Here is a 17,709-nt window from a genome sequence, read left to right as displayed (position 1 = left end):
GAGGAAAAAGGGAGACCCACATTTATGCTGGGGGGTGGGGAGGCGGGGGTGGTTAACGGGGCATTATGCGTGATTTCATTGGTTGGGATGGGCTGTGTAACCGTACAGAATATGCTTCTCATAAGACCAAAGTGAACACACCCAGGCAAGGGAAGGCGCACAGCCTCCCAAGCCTCCAGACCCCTTATCCCTCGGTGGCACTGCTGGTCTGAGTAGCTAGCAAAGGAGGAAACGTAAAACCGAGTGGCCTTGGAGTCTTCAGTGACGGAGACATTCATGGCAAACATGGGTGGGGAGGGGGATAGTAAAATACTGGGAAGTGACTTCGTAGGTCGATTGGCCAGGAGAGACCCTCTGAGAGCAGTGAGGGAGAGGGTTGCCATGGCAAGGACTCTGGAGACCGGGATCTTGGGCATCTTGATCCGGGATCAAGAGCATGCCTGGGGCACCGGACAGGAGGTTTTGCTCCAAGAACCGGAGGAAAGGGTAAGGTGAGGGTCAGAACTGTGGGGAATAGTTTTTTTTTTAAAGGTGGTTTTTTGAGTGGATTCCAACTCATGGCAGCCCTGTGTGCCGGGGGGTAGGAGTCGGTAGGAGTCGATCGCCAGGCCTTTCTTCTGAGGTACTTTGGGTGGTTTAGAACCAATGGCTTCACCATTGACACCATGCAGGAACTTCGTCAGTCTCTGCTCTACGAAGGAATAGTCGGGAGGTGCCCATGACTGGTGAGGACCTCTTTCTCTCGGGGTGCCCACGGGCATGGGCCTGACGCCCTGTAGGCTATGGGTGGGGTGGAGGTGAGAGATACCGGGATGGGGACCACAGCCTGCCCTGGGAAACTGCTGGGCTGCGGCCTGGAGAGCATTGTGTCAGGGGCTCCTCCCCAGCACACAGCGTCTGACTCCACGTGTCAAGGAAAAAAAGAAAAACAGAGTAAAGGGTGGGTTCTTCCCTCAGCTCTCCCAGATGTGTCCAGGTGTCTCCCTGGACCCACATGTCCAGCCGATGGGAGCCACGCCCCCCAGTGCTCCCCAAGCACACAACAGTCATCTGAATTTATCCCCTTTCTCCAAATTCCTTCTCTTCCTGGTTGCCCATCTCCGCACTGTTTCCACCATCCCTCAAGCCGCTCCACCCACCCCTTCTTCCCCATCCATCAATGAAGCCTGGGTTCCAATCCAGGACGCCGCTAGCTGCAGTGCTGAGGGCCCCCTCCGCTGCCCGCGCCCTCCCAACTCCTCATCCACTCTCGGTTCTCCGAAGGAGCTGGCCCCGCCTGCCATTTCTGCCTGCCTTGGTCGCTGGGGTCTGAACCTCCTCTCTCTCCTGACTGATGTTCATGCATCCCTCGGGTCTCTGCTGCAGCATCCCTCCCTCCAGGAAGCCTCCCCGTGTCCGAGCCCCGCTTCGTTAGTCTCAGCCAGATGGCACCGCATGTACCAAGACATGGACCGCTCCACTCCCGGCTCCCCCTGCGGCCCGATGGCAAGTTGGCACACTGCCCCACACCTTCTTTCTTGAAACTTTGCCCTCAATGGCTGGCAGGTCACCTCCCTGGCCTGCTAACTGCCTGCCCCTCCATTTTCATTCTGGCCATCCAGGTGTCCCGAGCCTCCCGTGTGGGCGTCCGGGGGCTGGGCCCGAAGACCTCTCTTCCATCGGGGCTCAGAGTCGGCTGGTGGATAAATCAATTCGCCCGCGGACAGGCTCCGGGCGGGACACGCTGCTCACCCTCCGCCTTCTCTCCTCGCCGTGCCCCCCAACCTTCCGAACCACCCCTGACTGTGACCCTTCATTCCTTTCTATCGCCCCACATCAAGCCCAGCAGGATGACCCAGCTCCCACCCCTTCGCATTGCCTTCACTCCAACCACCTGCTCCAAGGCCCTAAGAGCTCGCTCGCACTCGCCTCTGATGGGTCTTACACTTCAGTCCCGGCCCCTTGGGGTCAGTTCCACCCGCAGCCAGCGTGAGGTCAGGCTGTGTCCCTCCTCTGCCCCGCCCTCCCGCAGGGTCGGCTCCCTTAGTATGGGCTCAGTGGCCGTGAGTCGAGGTATGGAGGCTAAGCCAGTCAAGGAAGGCAGCGTGGAAAGGTGTTGTCATGAGTGGGAACAGTATGTGGAAGGCTCAGAGGCCAGTGCGGGCAGGAGGAGTCGGAAGACAGGAGAGGATGCCTGGGATGGAGAGGGAGTCCAGGGAAGGGCACGAAAAACTTCAGGAGTCCCATTTGGGACGTTCTTCCAAGAGCAATGGGGAGTCATGCATGTGTGTGTGTGGGATGGGGGGTGGGGGGTAGGGGTAAACCTGGGAGGTGGTCCTTAGCCAGGGAGTCACTTGCTCAGCTCCAAATGTAGAGAAGCCAATACAGCACCCAATTTCAGGCCACAAGGATCCAGATCATGTCATCCAAGGCAAGGCACACTTCCTGCCAGCACCCCGTGTCTCCCTTGCACAGACGAGGTGGGGCGCCGTGGCTTGTGCTCCCGCAGAGACCCAGAACTCACTACCTCTGCAGACAGGCCGGGTTTCACAAGCCCTGTGCGCCCGAAGGCCTGTCTGGGCACCCCATCTTGTCCTGGGAGACATGAGGGCGTTTCATGGGGGTAGGGATACCTAGGGGGTTGGACAGCCTGGCAGCCGGCGCTGAAATCCTTCAGAGCCACCCACGTGGGCGACCAACTTGTTGCGTGCTTAGTGCTCCGGATGCCACCTGGTAAGGCTGTCGGCGGGAGGCTGAAGAAATAAATCTGTTCATGAAGACGAGCCGCCCCCTCCCCACTGCGACAGCAACCTCCTCCTACACCCACCCCCCCTTGGAAAGTCCCCGGAGCGGGAGCTGCTGGACCTGGCCCGCAGCGCCACTGTGTGGGCCAGGTGGGTCACGGCAGCGCTGAGGACAGGGAAACCACTGCTCAGCTCGCCTTTCCCAGCCCGGAAGCACACCTCGCTGCATTTTAAAAATTATGTTTCAGAAATGAAAATATATCTGCAAGCTGTTTGTGACTTTATTGAAGCAATACAGGCTTACTAGAGAAAAAGGTAGACTCCATAATTCACTGCCAACGAGTGACGCTGGCTCTTAGCGACCCTGTAGGGCAGAGGAGAACTACCTTTGTGACTTTCCAAGACTGTAACTGCTTACAGAAGTAGAAAGCCTCGGCTCCTCGCATGCAGAGTAGCCGGTGGTTTCAAACTCCTGGCTCTATAGATTGCAACCCAACACATAACCACTGCACCACCAAGGCTCCTTTAAATAAAACAAAACCACCTAGTAGCCATCAAGTCAATGCTAACCCATAGTGACCCCCTGTGGGTTTTCTATGGAAGTAGACAGCCCAGTCTTTCTCCCAAGGAGCTGCTGGTGGTTTCGAACTGCTGATCATGCACACCACAGTCCAACTTGTAACTACTACACCACCAGGACTCCTTCAGACGTATATAAAGTCAGAATATGCAAATGAGATCATAGCGTTCTGCCATTTGCTGCTTTTATATTCATTTCAAAAAAAGATTTATTCATATTCCTGATTGAGAGCTTAATTATCACTTAGGATCATATCACTGAAAAATGGAACATTCCTATCTTTTAAAATTATTAAATCATTTTATTTAGGGCTCGCACAACTCTTGTCACAATCCACATTATGTCAAGCACATGTGTACATTTGTTGACCTCAATGTGTTTTTATTATCTCTGGAGTAGAGATGAAGCTTTCTACTCATAATGAGTTGAAGTCTTGGAACCCCACAGGGGCGACTCTACTATGTGCTCGAGCAGCAGTTCTCAACCTGTGGGTCGTGACCCCTTTGGATGTCAAATGACCCTTTCACAGGGGTCATCTGATTCATAACAGTAGCAAAATTACAGTGATGAAGTAGCAACAAAAATAATGTTATGGTTGGGGGGGGGTCACCACCACATGAAGAACTGTATTAAAGGGTCAAGGCGTTAGGAAGGTTGAGAACGACTCTGTTAGAAGGTCACTATGCATCGGAGCCCACTCGAAGGCAGTGAGTTTGGCTTTTCATGGATAAAGACCAAAGAGTGCATATACTCTAAGTCCACGCAACGTGACACGTGTAAACGAATCAAGTTAAGTGAGAACCATGCACCCACCACTCAGCTTTAAAGTTTGTTTTGGCTTTCATTTTCTTTCTTTCTTCAGTTAAAATCATGTTTATTTCTCTCTCCTTTCTCACCTTCTTCTGGATTGATGTGGTATTTTTATTATTCCATGTCATCTCTTTATGAGTTTTCAGCTTTCCAGCCGTTAGTACTTACTCTAGAGATTACAACGTGTATGGCTGATTTATGAAAGTCCACAGTAAATGAGGACTTGTACCACTTTCAGGAAAATGCTAGAACCTTAGGCCACTTAAAATCCCATTTACCCCCTCCTGACTTATATGCAATTGTCACCAGTACCACTGGTATTTTAATTCTTTATCTATTTCAGACGCCACAAGACATAATTATTCTTGTTGCTTCGAGCAGACAATGTGTGCAGATCAGCCACATCTTTTCTCTTTCTAATGCTCTTCGTTTCTTCCTGTCTCCCTGATTTCTCTTCTGGGATCCATTTTCACCTGCCCCAAAAGCACCCCTTGGCCTGCCCTTGGGTGGGGGTGTGCTGGTCATGAATGACATCAGTATGATTTGTCTGTCACAAAATGTTTTTTGTTTTGTTTCACCTTTGGTTTCAAGGGTATTTTTGCTGGGTATATAATTTGAGATTGGCAAGTAGAGGCCAAAATAGATAAATAATAATAAGAGAAAAATCCAGGAGACAATCAGTGAGACAAGTAGCAGTCAGATGTGAGAATGAGAGCCAGATCCACATACATCGCCTATTGCATTAAGTGTAAGCAAATTACTCCAATCAACAGACAAGCATCGGCAAATTGGAAAAGAAAAGAAAACACAACCATATGCTGCGCATGAGAGAGACACGTCAACTCTAAGGACGCAGAAATGTGGGAAAGAAGACATGAAAAATGGAAGCACTTATAATATGCAACTACTAACCCCAAAGAAGTTGCTTTCGCTGCATGAATATCGGCCCAGGCAACCTTCAAGGGAGAAAGCAGGGCTGAGGAGAAACAACACATTCACACTGAAAACGAAAAGGGAAACCGTTTCAGTTGACCATGCAGGTGCAACAGTAATTGATATGCACGCAACCAACAGTGCAGCCTCCTCATAGACAAAGCACCTCAGAGAACTAAAGGGGGCGACAGGCAGCGCCACAACCCCCTTTCAGTGGCTGATGGTGTGAGTGAGATGTCTTCATAGGCTCTTCTATCCAAGGCCCAGCCACTCCCAGCTATGCAAATAGGTGTGCACCATGCTGATAGGGGGGATTGCTCAGCTTTCGCTGCCATGCCCCTGAGTCCGAGGAGGAGCCATCTCAGAAGCAGGACCAGAGAGAGAAATCCCAGGACCAGCCAGGAAGAAGAGGCACTGGTGAAACCAGTTCAGGATCTCTTCCTTGAGTGCAGACAGACTCTCCACAGGACTGCTCGAGAGCCCTCACCACACAGCAGCCAGCTTCCCTAGACGGAGAGACCCAAGAGTAGAAGCACAAATGTCTTTCACCATCTCACCTCCGAGATCAAGCCCGGGGGGGTGGGGGGGAGGGCTTCCTGGGCTGGAACTGCTTACGGGAGTGGAAAGTCCAATCTTTCTCCCGAGGAGCTGGTGGTGGTTTTGAACTGCCGACCATGAGGACCGCAGCCCATCGCAGAACCATGACACCACCAGGTCTCCTAGGAACGACTACCAGGATGCAGGATCTTGGAGGCTGACTACCACATGCTCCGGTCTCCCGCCGACAGGGCTCCCCTGAGCCCCCACAGTGAAGAATGCTTCTGCATTCCAGGACACCCTGAACAGAGGGCCAACATCACCCCTCCAAGGAGGCCCTCCTCCCTCTGGTAGGGCATTGGCTGCCCACATGGGGCCATCCTTCTGGGTGAGTGCCTTCTTCTCCTCACTTAGACCCTGGTGAGCCCTGCTGGGCACCTTTCTCATCCTGCTTGGGTCTCAGGAGGTGCGACGAGCTGTCAGCAGTGAGTGGGAGAGCTTGTTGTTATGATGCCAACCAAGACTGGGTCACTAGGCTGATCAAAGAGCATCTTCCCACCAGAGCGGAGCAGGAAGCAGAAATAGAGTCAGGAGGGGGTAAGATGCCAGCAAGCCTGCCAAGTGGGGATGTGAACCCTCCCCTGCATTGCTGGGTGCAGTAAAGAAGGGGAGTCGAGGCACCCACAGTGCTTAGCACATTTCGTGGCAGTGTAGGCCCCTCTGCGCTGTGCCTGCTGGCATTAGGGTGCCCCCCCCCCATGGCCATGCCCCAGAGAAAGTCAAGGAACGGAAGCTATCTCTGGAGGGGTTCTGCTGCACCCCAGCCCCTGGCCTTGGGTGGGATGAGACAGGGAAGACCACTGGGTGGAAGCACATGTTCCCCAGTCTCTGGCCAGCACTGAGGAGGGGAGGGCAGGGCAGGGGAAGGGCAGGTGGCTCCAGGTGCCAACTGAGGGGAAAGGATGAGCCAGTCGCCTGGGGGAACGTGTGGGTGTGTGGACTTACGTGTTTGCACGCCGGCACAAGTGGATACTGGGGGAATAAGTGGGGATGGTCTTGGCTTTAGCATCCTTTCTAGTCTCAGCCTCACAGATAAACGGCCAAGGACATGCCCTCCTTCTCTCTCTGGCTTCCCTTTCCTCATCGTCGAAGAAGCACATGTGACCTCATTTGGTGCCTCCCCCAGGTCTGGTTTCGAGGTCCCAGGTCTCTTCCCTGAGAACCGTAGCCCACTCCTTCCTCCCTCCTGAAGCCAGAGTGGGGAGAGCCCACGAACCTATCAGCTCTCAGGGGGCATCATGCTCTTTGTGTTCAGTCTGTCTCCCCGCCTTTACTCGTCTGTCTCTGAGACCATGCCTGGGCCAGGAGGCAGGTAGGAATGAATGAACACGAGGGCTGAGGGGTCGCTCTGGCCTTGGGGGTCTGGAAGTCAGGCAAGACGAATCAAAGACCTTGTCCTGGTGACCACTTCCCCATACGGCTTCAACATCTGTGGAAAAGATTCAGATTCAGAGTCAGACCTGGACATGTTTCTGCCTCTCTCTGTAATGCCTACCCTTCTCCTTCCTCTCCCCCAAACTGCCTCCCCAAGTGGTAGAGGGTGCAACATGGAACAGAGGCAGGCAGGGCTGTGGGGTGGGGTTGGGCCTCCTGTGTGACAGGATATGCCGTCGTGGGGTTCTCTGGGGTCTGGGGTGGGAATGGAAAAGGTTGATAGAGTAGAGGTGAACTGCAGAGCCTGGCCAAGGAGTTGAAGGTGCCCTTGGAAGCCTGCTTTGCAGTCTTTTGGGGAGGGAAGCAGGGGTTGCCATGGAAACCATCCCACAACAACCCACTCTGATTGTATCTTGTTGAGGTACCCTGGACAGGAATGCTCATCTCCTTCAGGATGCTGCATCTTATCACACCTGCCCCTCCAAGTGTGTGTGTGTGTGTGTGTGTGTGTGTGTAAATGGGGGTTAAGCCGGCTCTCTCTCCTCCCGTCATTTTGTCTCCCACCCTCCCTTTACCCCCACACTCTCTTCCCTCCCATTGGCCACATGGGCTGTGATCTCTGGCTTTCCTGGGCCACTCAGGACCAGGACCTGGTCCATCTCCACATCCTGGCACCTGTCAGAGCCCTGCCACATTGAGACCAGGCTGCCGCCCGTCCAGCTTCAGAAGCTTGTTCACATAGCCTCTCTTTAAGGAAAGGCCTCCTCAGCCATGTGGGTTTTTGCTGGTGCAAAGAAAGCTGAAGGGGATTTTCACTTTAAGGGGAAAAAAATGTAACAAGCGAGGCTAGTGTCCCACATTTGTTTTGCCGCGAACTGGACCATGGCCCCCACTGCAGAGTGAGAGGGGTGTCGACAGCCTCCTCCCACTCCACCCATGCCTGCATCTCGGCACTGAGCCGCCTCGGCTTGGGACTGTCTGTGAACACATGGTTCAGTGTCCTTCTAAGTTTTAGGAGTTCCTAGACATAATCTGGTCCGTTCTCTTTTCGGTCTCAGGACGCTCAAACATTTGCCATGTAACTGAACGGTCACTGTTTCTTTGCTCGTGCCGACCCGACTGACGAATGGCTTCATGGCGACACTCTGTCTTGGGCTAATGGGGTCGGGGGTGGAGACTTGTACTCAAATACCGCCAGGGTCATCCAATGCAGGCAGGGTTTCAGTGGAGCGTCCAGACTGAGAGAGACTAGGAAGAAATACCTGGAGTTCTACTTCTAATGAGAACCATATAAGCAGCAGGGAAACATTGGCATAGAGCCAGAGACGGGGAAGAGCTACCTCCTCAAAGCCAGGTCACCCTTCACAAGCTGGATGGTGTGTCAGTCTGGGGGGACTAGAGGAAAAAATTCATAGATACTCATATGTGTTTAAGAAGAAGCTTTATATACAAGACCAATTGAATATGGAGGAAACAACCCAGCCCAGTCCAGATCTAGACCGTAAGTCTGATATTAGCCCATATGTCCAATACCAATCTGTAAATTCCTCTTCAGACTCGCGAAACACATGCAATGATGCCAAATGTAAGAGGATCACAGGTCAGTGGGTGGGAAGTCTTGTGGATCCGGTGGCAGTGGAAGCAGAAGAATCTCAGCACTCTAGCATAGCCCCATGTGTCTTATCAGCAGGAATGTCTTGGGGGGAGTATCTGTGTTCTGTCTCCAGCGAGCTATTTATCTCCATAGTAACTGCAAATGAGGTCATCAAGCTGCGACCTGATTGACAGGCTAAACTCCACCCGTTGGCTCTGAATAGTCTCAAGTTGACAATAGATTATGTAACTGCAACAGATGGAGTAAAGCTTCCGAGTCCTTCATGAGCTGATGGGGCAGAAAACGCTTGTCGAATGAGTGAGGGAATGACGCATGGGCATAACAAAAGTCGTGTCTGTGGTAAAGGTTTGGGGCACTGGTGAGTCTTGCCCAGCTCACCTCGGAGAACCAAACTGTCAACAGAGCTGGCAGCCCCTTAGAGACAAGTACAGAGCCAGTATCAGAGGGCATCTGCCTGCCCCCCACCCCCTTTCCTTTCCAAGCCTGTTAGAGACTTAGAGTTCCAGGTCCCGGCTTGGATCCCTGAATAAGAACCTTTACAACGACTTTCGGGGGCCTAAAGGGAAAACCAGAGGGAGATAGGCATTGAGCAAGTGAGAGGATGGATAGAAGTTGGCATCCACAGATTACAGCACCTACAGCCAAGCCGCAGCCCAGCAGGCCACTCAAGGATATGCACAAAGCACCCAGCAGGCCGTGGGCAACAAAGTTATGGAACCTGTGGACCTATGGCACTGATGCCAGCTATACCCAGGCTCCGACCACTGCAACCTATGGGCAGACGGCCTAGGCAACCTCTTACTGGTTATGGTGCTCCAGCTGCCCCACAGACCTACAGCCGGCCTGTCCAGGGCCAAGGCACTGCTGCCTCTGATGCCACCATAGCCACGGTGACCACCACCCAGGCCTCTTATGCTGCTCCATGTGCATACGGGCCTCAGCCTGCCTCCCCAGCATATGGACAGCCGCCAGGCGCCACTGCACCTGCAGGACCACAGGACGGCAGCAAGTCCACTGAGACCAGGCAACCTCAACCCAGCACAGGAGGCTAGAACCAGTCCAGTGTGGGCTATGGACAGAGGCACTACAGTTACCCCCAGGAGCCCGCGAGCTACCCGTGCCTCCGCCCATCCTCCTCCCAGTGCCTCTTCTTCCCAGGCCCCTGGCTCCGATCAGAGGATCAGAGCGGTTACTCTCAGCAGAACACCTACCGACAGCTGGGCAGCTCCTGGCAGCTGGGCAGCTATGGACAGCAGCTGCCCACCAGCCACCTCCCATCCCCACTGGCACTGGCTCTTATAGTCAGGCCAACAGAGCAAGCCGCCAGTACCATAAACAGCAGAGTCCACTCTGACAGTAGCATGGGCCTTTATGGGCAGGAGTCTTGGGGATCTTCCGGCCCAGGAGAGAACACGAGCATGGGTGACCCTGATAACCCGGGCAGGGGAAGAACGGGATTTGATGGTGGAGGCATGCGCAGAGCTGGTGGGGGGAGAGAGGAGGACGCGATGGAAGGGGCAGTGCTGCAGAGCGAGGGGGCTTCAATAAGCCTGGGGGTGCCGTGGATGAAGGACCAGATGTCCATCCAGGTGAAGACCCTGACAGGAGTGCGATTTACATGCAGACATCAAAGGACAATGGGGCTTGCAACGATCGGACAGAGTGCTTTCAGCGGGGTGGGCGCTTAAGATGAACCAGAGAATTGGCAGCCCACCATCCGGCTCCGCCTGGATGAGGAGACCCCAAGCCCAAAGACAATGCCGCGGTGTTCCACGAAGATCGAAGACCCGCCTACGGTCAAGGTGCCTGGGAGGGGAGGGGTTTGATGGAAAAGATTTCCAAGGGAGCAACCTTCAAGAAGCCGCCCAGGAACAGCATGTGGGGTAGAATGCCACCCCGAGAGGGCAGAGGTATGCCACCGCCCTCAGAGTAGGTCCTGGTGGGCCGGCGGGTCACAGGGAGGCGTGGAGGAGACTGAGGGGCCTTTCCCCGCCGTGAGGACCCCGTGGCTCCGGAGGGAACCCCTATGAGGGAGGAAATGTCTGCCACCAAGCTGGGACGGGCAGTGCCCCTGCCTGGGTTGTGGGAACCAGACCTTGGCCTGCGTTGCACGCTTCCTCCCGCCCCCAGGCGGTGCCCGTGGCAGAGGGGGTCCTGGCGGCATGCGGGGCGGGAGAGGTAGCCTCGTGCTCCATGGTGGTCTGGGTGGAAAGTTCAGGGGTGGCTTCCGTGGTGATGGAGGCATGGACCCAGGTGGCTTTGGCCGAGGAAGACGAGGTGGTCTCTGGAGCGGCCCCCGGACCACTGAGGGAACAGGTAGGAGGAGGAGAGGTGGGCGCGGGGCATGGACCCGGGAACCTGGAGAAAGGCCAGCCGGCCACCCCGCCCAGCAGAGCTGCGTGGACTACCAGACTGATTCTTGTAACCAGCAAATGTTTATAATTTATTATTTCCTATTTATATTGTAGGCCACAACATTACAATTATTCTTGTTTGTGCTTTACCCCACCCCACCTTCAGCTAGCCCCCTGGCCCACATCACCTTGCGGGCAGGCTTGGCCTCAGATTCCTGGCTCTTTCCTTGGGCTCCCAGGTTTCTGCAAGGAGCTGGCCCTCCCCCTGGTGGCAGCAGGAAGGCATAGCCCTCCCCGAGTGTCCAGGAAGGAGACCTGGCTCTAGGTTAACATCAAGGAACGCTATTAGGGTAGGGGTGGAGGGTAGAGGGAAACGGGCAGGGGCAAGGAGGGTGGTGGCGGGGAGGAGGGCACGGGCAAGGTTATGGTGAAAAGCACTTGCTTTGGAGAAAGCTGCCTGAATTCAAGTCCGGCTACACCACATCGCGTGCGCATTGCCTGGGTCCTCTAAGGACCTTCTCTAAGTCTCCATTTCCGCCCCTGTAAAATGGGGATAACGGCAAAGGTGCCCACCTGACCGTGTCACTGTGAGGGGTCCAAAGGACGGCGCTTGTAAATTGCTCTTAGCACAGCAGTTGAGAGGCACAGGCGATGGGGAAGACCCCTGGTGACAGTTCTCATCTCTCCCCCAGCTTCCTGGCCAGAAGTGAGCTCAGCTCAGGCCCAGCTAAAGTCCTGAACATCAGTCCTCCTACCCCCACCCCTGCAGAAAGGTCTGCGAGACTACCTAGGCCCCGCTTCTGGCACAGGTTGGGAGATGGACGTGCTGGGAGGGAAAGTTGTAAAGTCATCTATACCCTAGTGGCCGCAGTGAGGTGCCCTGTCCTTGTTGCCAGGGGATTCCGATGGTGGGGTTTCCAGACAGGGGTGACTCTGGGGGTCAGGAAGCGAGGAAAGACCGTTCTGAAGTTAGAATTGCCTGGGCTCATAGCTGGTCCAGCCACTTGGACCAGTGACCACGTGCTCCGGACCTGTGGCCATCCTTCCAGGACTGTGGTGATGTTCACAGGTGATGGTGAAGCCCTCAGCACTTACCAGGTCAGAGGCTGGCTAGGGTTGAATGGGGTCCCTCTGGACATTGTTAGGCACTCTGGTGGCACAGTGGGTTACACATTGGGCTGTGAACTGCAGGGTCAGTGGTTCAAAACCAACAGCCATTCCATGGGAGAAAACTGAGGCTTTCCATTCCTAGAAAGATTCACAGTCTCAGAACCCCACAGGGACAGTTCAACCTTGCCCTATAGGGTTGCTGTGAGTGAGAAGGGCAGTGAGTTTGGGGAGAAGTTATGTTGAAGTCTTAGTTCTTGTCCCTGTGATGCTGTTTGGGATCAGCATTTTTGTTATGTTGATGAAGCAGTGCCAGGCTAGGATGGGTCCTAAACCTGTCACTTCTGAGACGTGTCCTAGAAAAACAGCAGCATAGACATAAACACAGCCATGCAGGGGAAGCGCCACCTATAAGCAAAGAGACACCAAGGTTGTGACACCAGAGGCTGGAAGAGAGGGAGAGAAGGAATCAACGTGGCCCAGACCCCGAGTTGCACGTTTGGCTTCCAGAATTTTGAGAAAAATTAATTCCTGTTCTTCAAGGCCCCCCACTTGTGGTAGTTTTCATTGTGGCAACACTAAGTAACACAGACAGCTGAGTGAGTACGGAAGTGGCCACCACACCCAGCGCCCGGGGTGATGGGGTCTCTGTGTACAGCCTGGACAAGGCTGTGGTGCTGAGATACGGGAGTAGGGGGGACAAAGACCACTGACCGGGTTGGAGCATTGTCTCCATCCAGACAACCATACAGTGAATGGACCGAGTTCTGCTTTGAAATCACGGAGCCCCGTGCTTCGACCACTGCATGGTTTTCAGAAGTGCTAGCCTCTCAGGTTGGTGTCTCACAGCCAGGAGGGTCGAGGTGGGCCCAGATCAGGCACCACCAATCCCCCTGGTGGGCTTTTACCTTGGAACCTTCCTGAAGCAAGTCTTCCTGGCAGGCCCTTCAAAGAGTAACCTCTCCTCTAATGACCCTCAGCTCCTCCCAAGGGTGGAGCTCAGTCCCCAAGGACGCCCCGTGGGCCCGCATGACCCGGGCAGCTCGGCCAGAAGCACGCTGACTTTCCTTCTGGCACGTAAGGAAAAGAGGAGGAATTAAGAGCAGGTAAGGTGACTAACCCCGGGCCAGCAGCCACAGCTACAGGCTCCACTCCTAGCTGAAAGGTTGACATCTTAAACCCCGTGGTAGTTACATAATCTGGTGTCAATTTGAGAGGATTACCAGTGAAGGGGTGGAGTCTGGCTTGTTATGTTAGTCTGGATACATGAGAGAAACAAATCCACAGAAACTCATATGTATGAAAGAGTCTTATATAAAGGGTAAGTGCACAGCAATAAAACATCCCAAACCCAGTGTTGCCCAAGCCCACAAGTCCAACATTAACCCACATGTCTGACACCAATCCTCAAAGTCCTCTTCCACCTCACAAAAGACAAGCAATGACGCTGACTGCAGGAGGAAAGCTGAGTCAGTGAATGTGGGAACATCTCAGCACTGGCAGGGATCTCCACACGGCTGCTCCAGCACCAGGACTGCATCGGAGTAGGTCCACGTGGCTTCTCCTTGGGGATGTCTTACAAGAAGTGAGCCTTGCCAGCTGAAGCAAGGAACTGGCTAAGGCAGCTGCACCCTGGTCTGACCATCACAAAGCAAGAGACTGGAGAACTAGAAAGATGAGGCTCACTGAGTCATTTATCTCTTTGCCTTCAATTAACCCCACATGTGTTTATGGACCAGGTTGGCACAATAAACTGTATATCACCTGTCAATCAAGATATAACCAATGAGGCCTCTGAGTGGGCATGGCTTTCTCCTAAGAATTCTGGGAATTCCTGTAATTCCTTATTGGAGGTGGGAGACAGGATCTCTCTCTCCACTCACTCCCTGAGAGACACTCTACTGACAAGACCCATGGTGCTATGCCCTGGGAGCTGGAGAAGCCACATGGACCTACCCTGATGCAACCAGACCTCTGGAGCCGGAGAAGCCACCTAGAGACCCCTGCCAGCGCTGAGATGCTTACAATGCCAGTGGATCCACAAGACTTCTCACCCACTGGCCTGTGATCCTCCTGCATTCATTATCACTTCATGTGCTTCGTGAGTCTGAAGAGGACTTTATAGATTGGGATTGGACATATGGGCTAATATCGGACTTATGGACTTGATCTGGACTGGGCTGGGACATTTTCTCAAAATTAATTGCTCTTGTACATAAACTTCTTTCTTATATACACATGAGTGTCTATGAATTTGCTTCTCTAGTCTACCCAGAGTAACACAAACCCACCCAGAGCCACCCAGCAAGAAAGGCCCAGCAATTTACTTCCCAAAGGTTCCCGATCTTGAATCCCTATGGAGCAATTCTACTCCGCACATGTGAGGTAAGCAAGTAAGCAGTCCAGTGCTTACCCGTTGGCACCACAAGCACAACACGGTGATCATGCTGCTGTTGTGAGGTGCCGGGGGAGGTTCGGGGAGGTTACATGTGGGGAAGCTCCAGCTACAAGTCATGAGTCTGTGCCGACTCACGGCAGCTCTCTGTACAAGTACAAGACAAAACACTACTTGGTTCTGTGCCATCCTCGCAATCTACGGTGGCTGTATTTGAGTCCATTGGTACATCCCCGGTGTCAATCCATCTCATCGATGGTCTCCTCTTGCTCATGGACCCTCTATCAAGCAGGGTGTCCTTCCTCCTCCAGAGACTGCTCCTTCCTGATAACATTTCCAAAGGACCTGAGACAGAGCCTCGTCTTCGGAGTGTTCTGGCGGCATTTTTTCCAAGGCAGATTCGTTTGTTCTTCTGGCAGGCCGTGGTATATTTAATAACCTTTGCTCACACCGTACTCCTCAGAGCTACTGTGTAGTGTGTGTGTGTGTGTGTGTGTGTGCTATGCACCGGGCTCTCTGCTCCATAGGCCTTATCTCATGAAGCTCACCAGCCAGCACCCAGGAGGTTGGACATCATTGTCCCCGTGTCACTGCAGAAGGCACTGAGATCCAGAGAGATGAAGCGAACGGTCCCAAATTCCTCAGCACGAAACCAGGATCCATAGGTGGGTCAGCTCCATGAACGCACCTGGCTCTGGAGGGGGCTCCAGTCTCTCAATAGCTGCTGAGCAAAGTCAGGAGGAAACTCAACTATGAAGGAGATGGAGAGGAATTGAGAAAGGAGAAAGTGCAGCAGAGAAGGCTAGCCTTGATACAGGCCAGTGGTATTAGGCTTTTTGGCTAGGTTGGACATAGCTATCTTTGACTAACGTCCTCTTTTCTACCCACAGCTCACTGCTTTCCTGAGGTAACTCCTAAAACTCACCCTTCATTAGAGGTAGCAGGATGACCCAGCCCTGGCCAACCAGTGTAAGTCTTTCCTCCTGCCCCCAGTGATTGGCTCAGAGATGCGTATGTGGCCTAAACCATCCAAGGAGACGAGCTCAGCAGGACTATGGTTAGAACTGATAGGAAGGAACTTTCCGCTGGCTGTGATGCCCAGAACAAAGGACTGAGCCCGAACTTGTAGCCTTATTTCTCCGCAGATCAGATCTGGAAGAAGGGAAAGGGATGGGGCTGAGGGTGACGGGGGCAAGATTAAATCTTGGCATTGGCCGAACCTCTAGCTTCCAGTGTACCTAAACCCAAGTCAAAGCCAACACTTCCTCTTCCCGGCTCCTTCCATTTCTTCTTTTGTCGGAGGCCTACTTTGGGCTTTTGTCATTTGCATCCCTAGCGGCTCTGATTTGGTGACCTTGGGTGTCAAGAGAGTCTCAGATCCCTCCTTGAAAAATGGGTCTGAGCTGCACTTCGTCTGTCATTCAGTCCAGCCAGCCAGGCCCAGAGGGGCCTCTGCACAGCTGGGAAAGAGCCCGGGATCCTGGGCACCAACTCAGTATAGGGCTGGACCTTCAAGGTCGGGCCCGGCAAGGTCACAGAAGTATGTATTCCACTGAGGCGTCCTGGAGTCACTGGTGGTGACAGCAAGTGAGCAGGACTCAACCTTTCCAGCAAGCTCGTTGCTTAGGAAGATCCGGGCCCAAGACTGCCATGCGCATCAGCTCCCAGTACTCCCAGCCCTTCCTCAAAACCCGACTTTCCTGAGAGGAACCATCTTTTCTGGTGAGCTAAGCATCCCCAGGGGCGGACCAGGCCCACAGCGAGGGGCCGCAGAGCCAGCATGGGCTTGGCCCCATCAGCTATCCCATTTGGGCATGGGCGTGAGGGCCCCTGGACAGCCTCCTGGGAGTACTCACTGAGGACATGACTCTACTTCTTCCACCCCGGGATGCCTTGCCCAGCGTCTCCCCAACTTGGTACCAGGTCCTCCTCTTTAGAGTGATAGAGTTTGGGGATCGAAGAAGAGGCTCCATAGGGTGTTTGCCCGCTGGCATTCTGAGCTAGAGTGCCAGCCCTTCCTTTCTCTCAGGAAGCTGGGCTGGGTCATGAGAAGGGTGGAGGGTGGGCAGCGTTTTGTTCTGTTGAACGGTGGTCGCCGTGAGTCAGGCCTGACTCGACAGCCGCGGACAAGCGAAGCTCGGGAGCTGAGAGGCACAGTTGTTGGTTTCTGTCGCTGGAGTATTTCGATGAAGAAAACCAGCCCTTCCGTAGCAGAGGAACCCGGGTCACGCATTCCAAAGGCTCAAGTCTCGGGTCACAAAAATATCCTGGATGCTCTCCTCCTCCCAAACCAGACCCCTCTTGTTGTTCTTTCAGAGCGCGTTCTTTTGAACAGACACAGGGAGCCCAGGGAGGCAGGGGCACGAGGGCCCTTCAATCAAGGGGCTCCCAACCAGTGCCAGCACCTGAAATACGCATCCATTGTTGGCTGGGAAACGAGTTCCTTCAGTAAACTTTCACCCAAGTCAAAATGCCAAAGTTCTAAAGACATAAATAGAATCCTTCAGGTCAAGAAATAACGGAATCCTCGCTCTCCAAATGTATGTACTTTATTTCTTCAGAAATATGCCTTCTTCGGTGCACGGGGTCTCCTGCGTGGCGACGTGCACACAAATTGCATTAGCAGGGCTGACCTGCCCCTGTGGAGGCCAACAGGAGTTCTAGAAAGATGTGCTGAAGGTGGGTCTTCCGTGTGCGTGCAGTCCTGCCGGTGCCCACGTGGAGACAGAGCTTATAAAAGCAACGGGCTGAGAACAAAGATGAGCAACCCCTGGCTCGGGCTGGGGGTGCGCTGCCCTCATTCCTTTGTGCCTTGAGTAGATGCTAAAAATCCGCTTCAAAAAAAAAAAAAGGCATCTTCAAAGCCAGCCTGTGGTCCGATTGCCACAATAAACCCCAAACCAAACCACTGCCTTTGGGGCGATGCTGGCCCACTGTGACGCTTCATCGTCCGGAATACTTTAATCCTGGCTTCTTTCCCTTTGTCCCCAGTCTTGTCTCTAGACTCTGGTTGAGAGTCTGGTATCCTTGGAAGCTGTTGGAGATCCTTTCTGCAGCAGGGCCAAGGACAAACTACCCAACCAGCCTACAGCTGGGCTGCAGGCAGAGTCCCAGGTCTGGGCCAGACAGGACAGGGCTCTTGTCCTTCTAGAACCTGCCAGAAGGTGGCACTGGGGCAGGTCCTGGGTGTTGTGCCACAGTCAGCCACAGGGACATCTCAA

The 17,709-nt window shown here is 53.8% G+C and overlaps 1 pseudogene; it reads left to right on the top strand.

Moving 5' to 3' along the window:
* Positions 1-381: 381 nt before the first annotated feature.
* Positions 382-11,311, top strand: LOC142458523 (RNA-binding protein EWS-like; annotated as a pseudogene).
* Positions 11,312-17,709: the final 6,398 nt, after the last annotated feature.

Source organism: Tenrec ecaudatus, chromosome 10 (assembly GCF_050624435.1).
Source record: "Tenrec ecaudatus isolate mTenEca1 chromosome 10, mTenEca1.hap1, whole genome shotgun sequence".
In the NCBI taxonomy this organism is placed as follows: Eukaryota; Metazoa; Chordata; class Mammalia; order Afrosoricida; family Tenrecidae; genus Tenrec; species Tenrec ecaudatus.
This window is presented reverse-complemented; position numbering and strand designations above follow the sequence as displayed.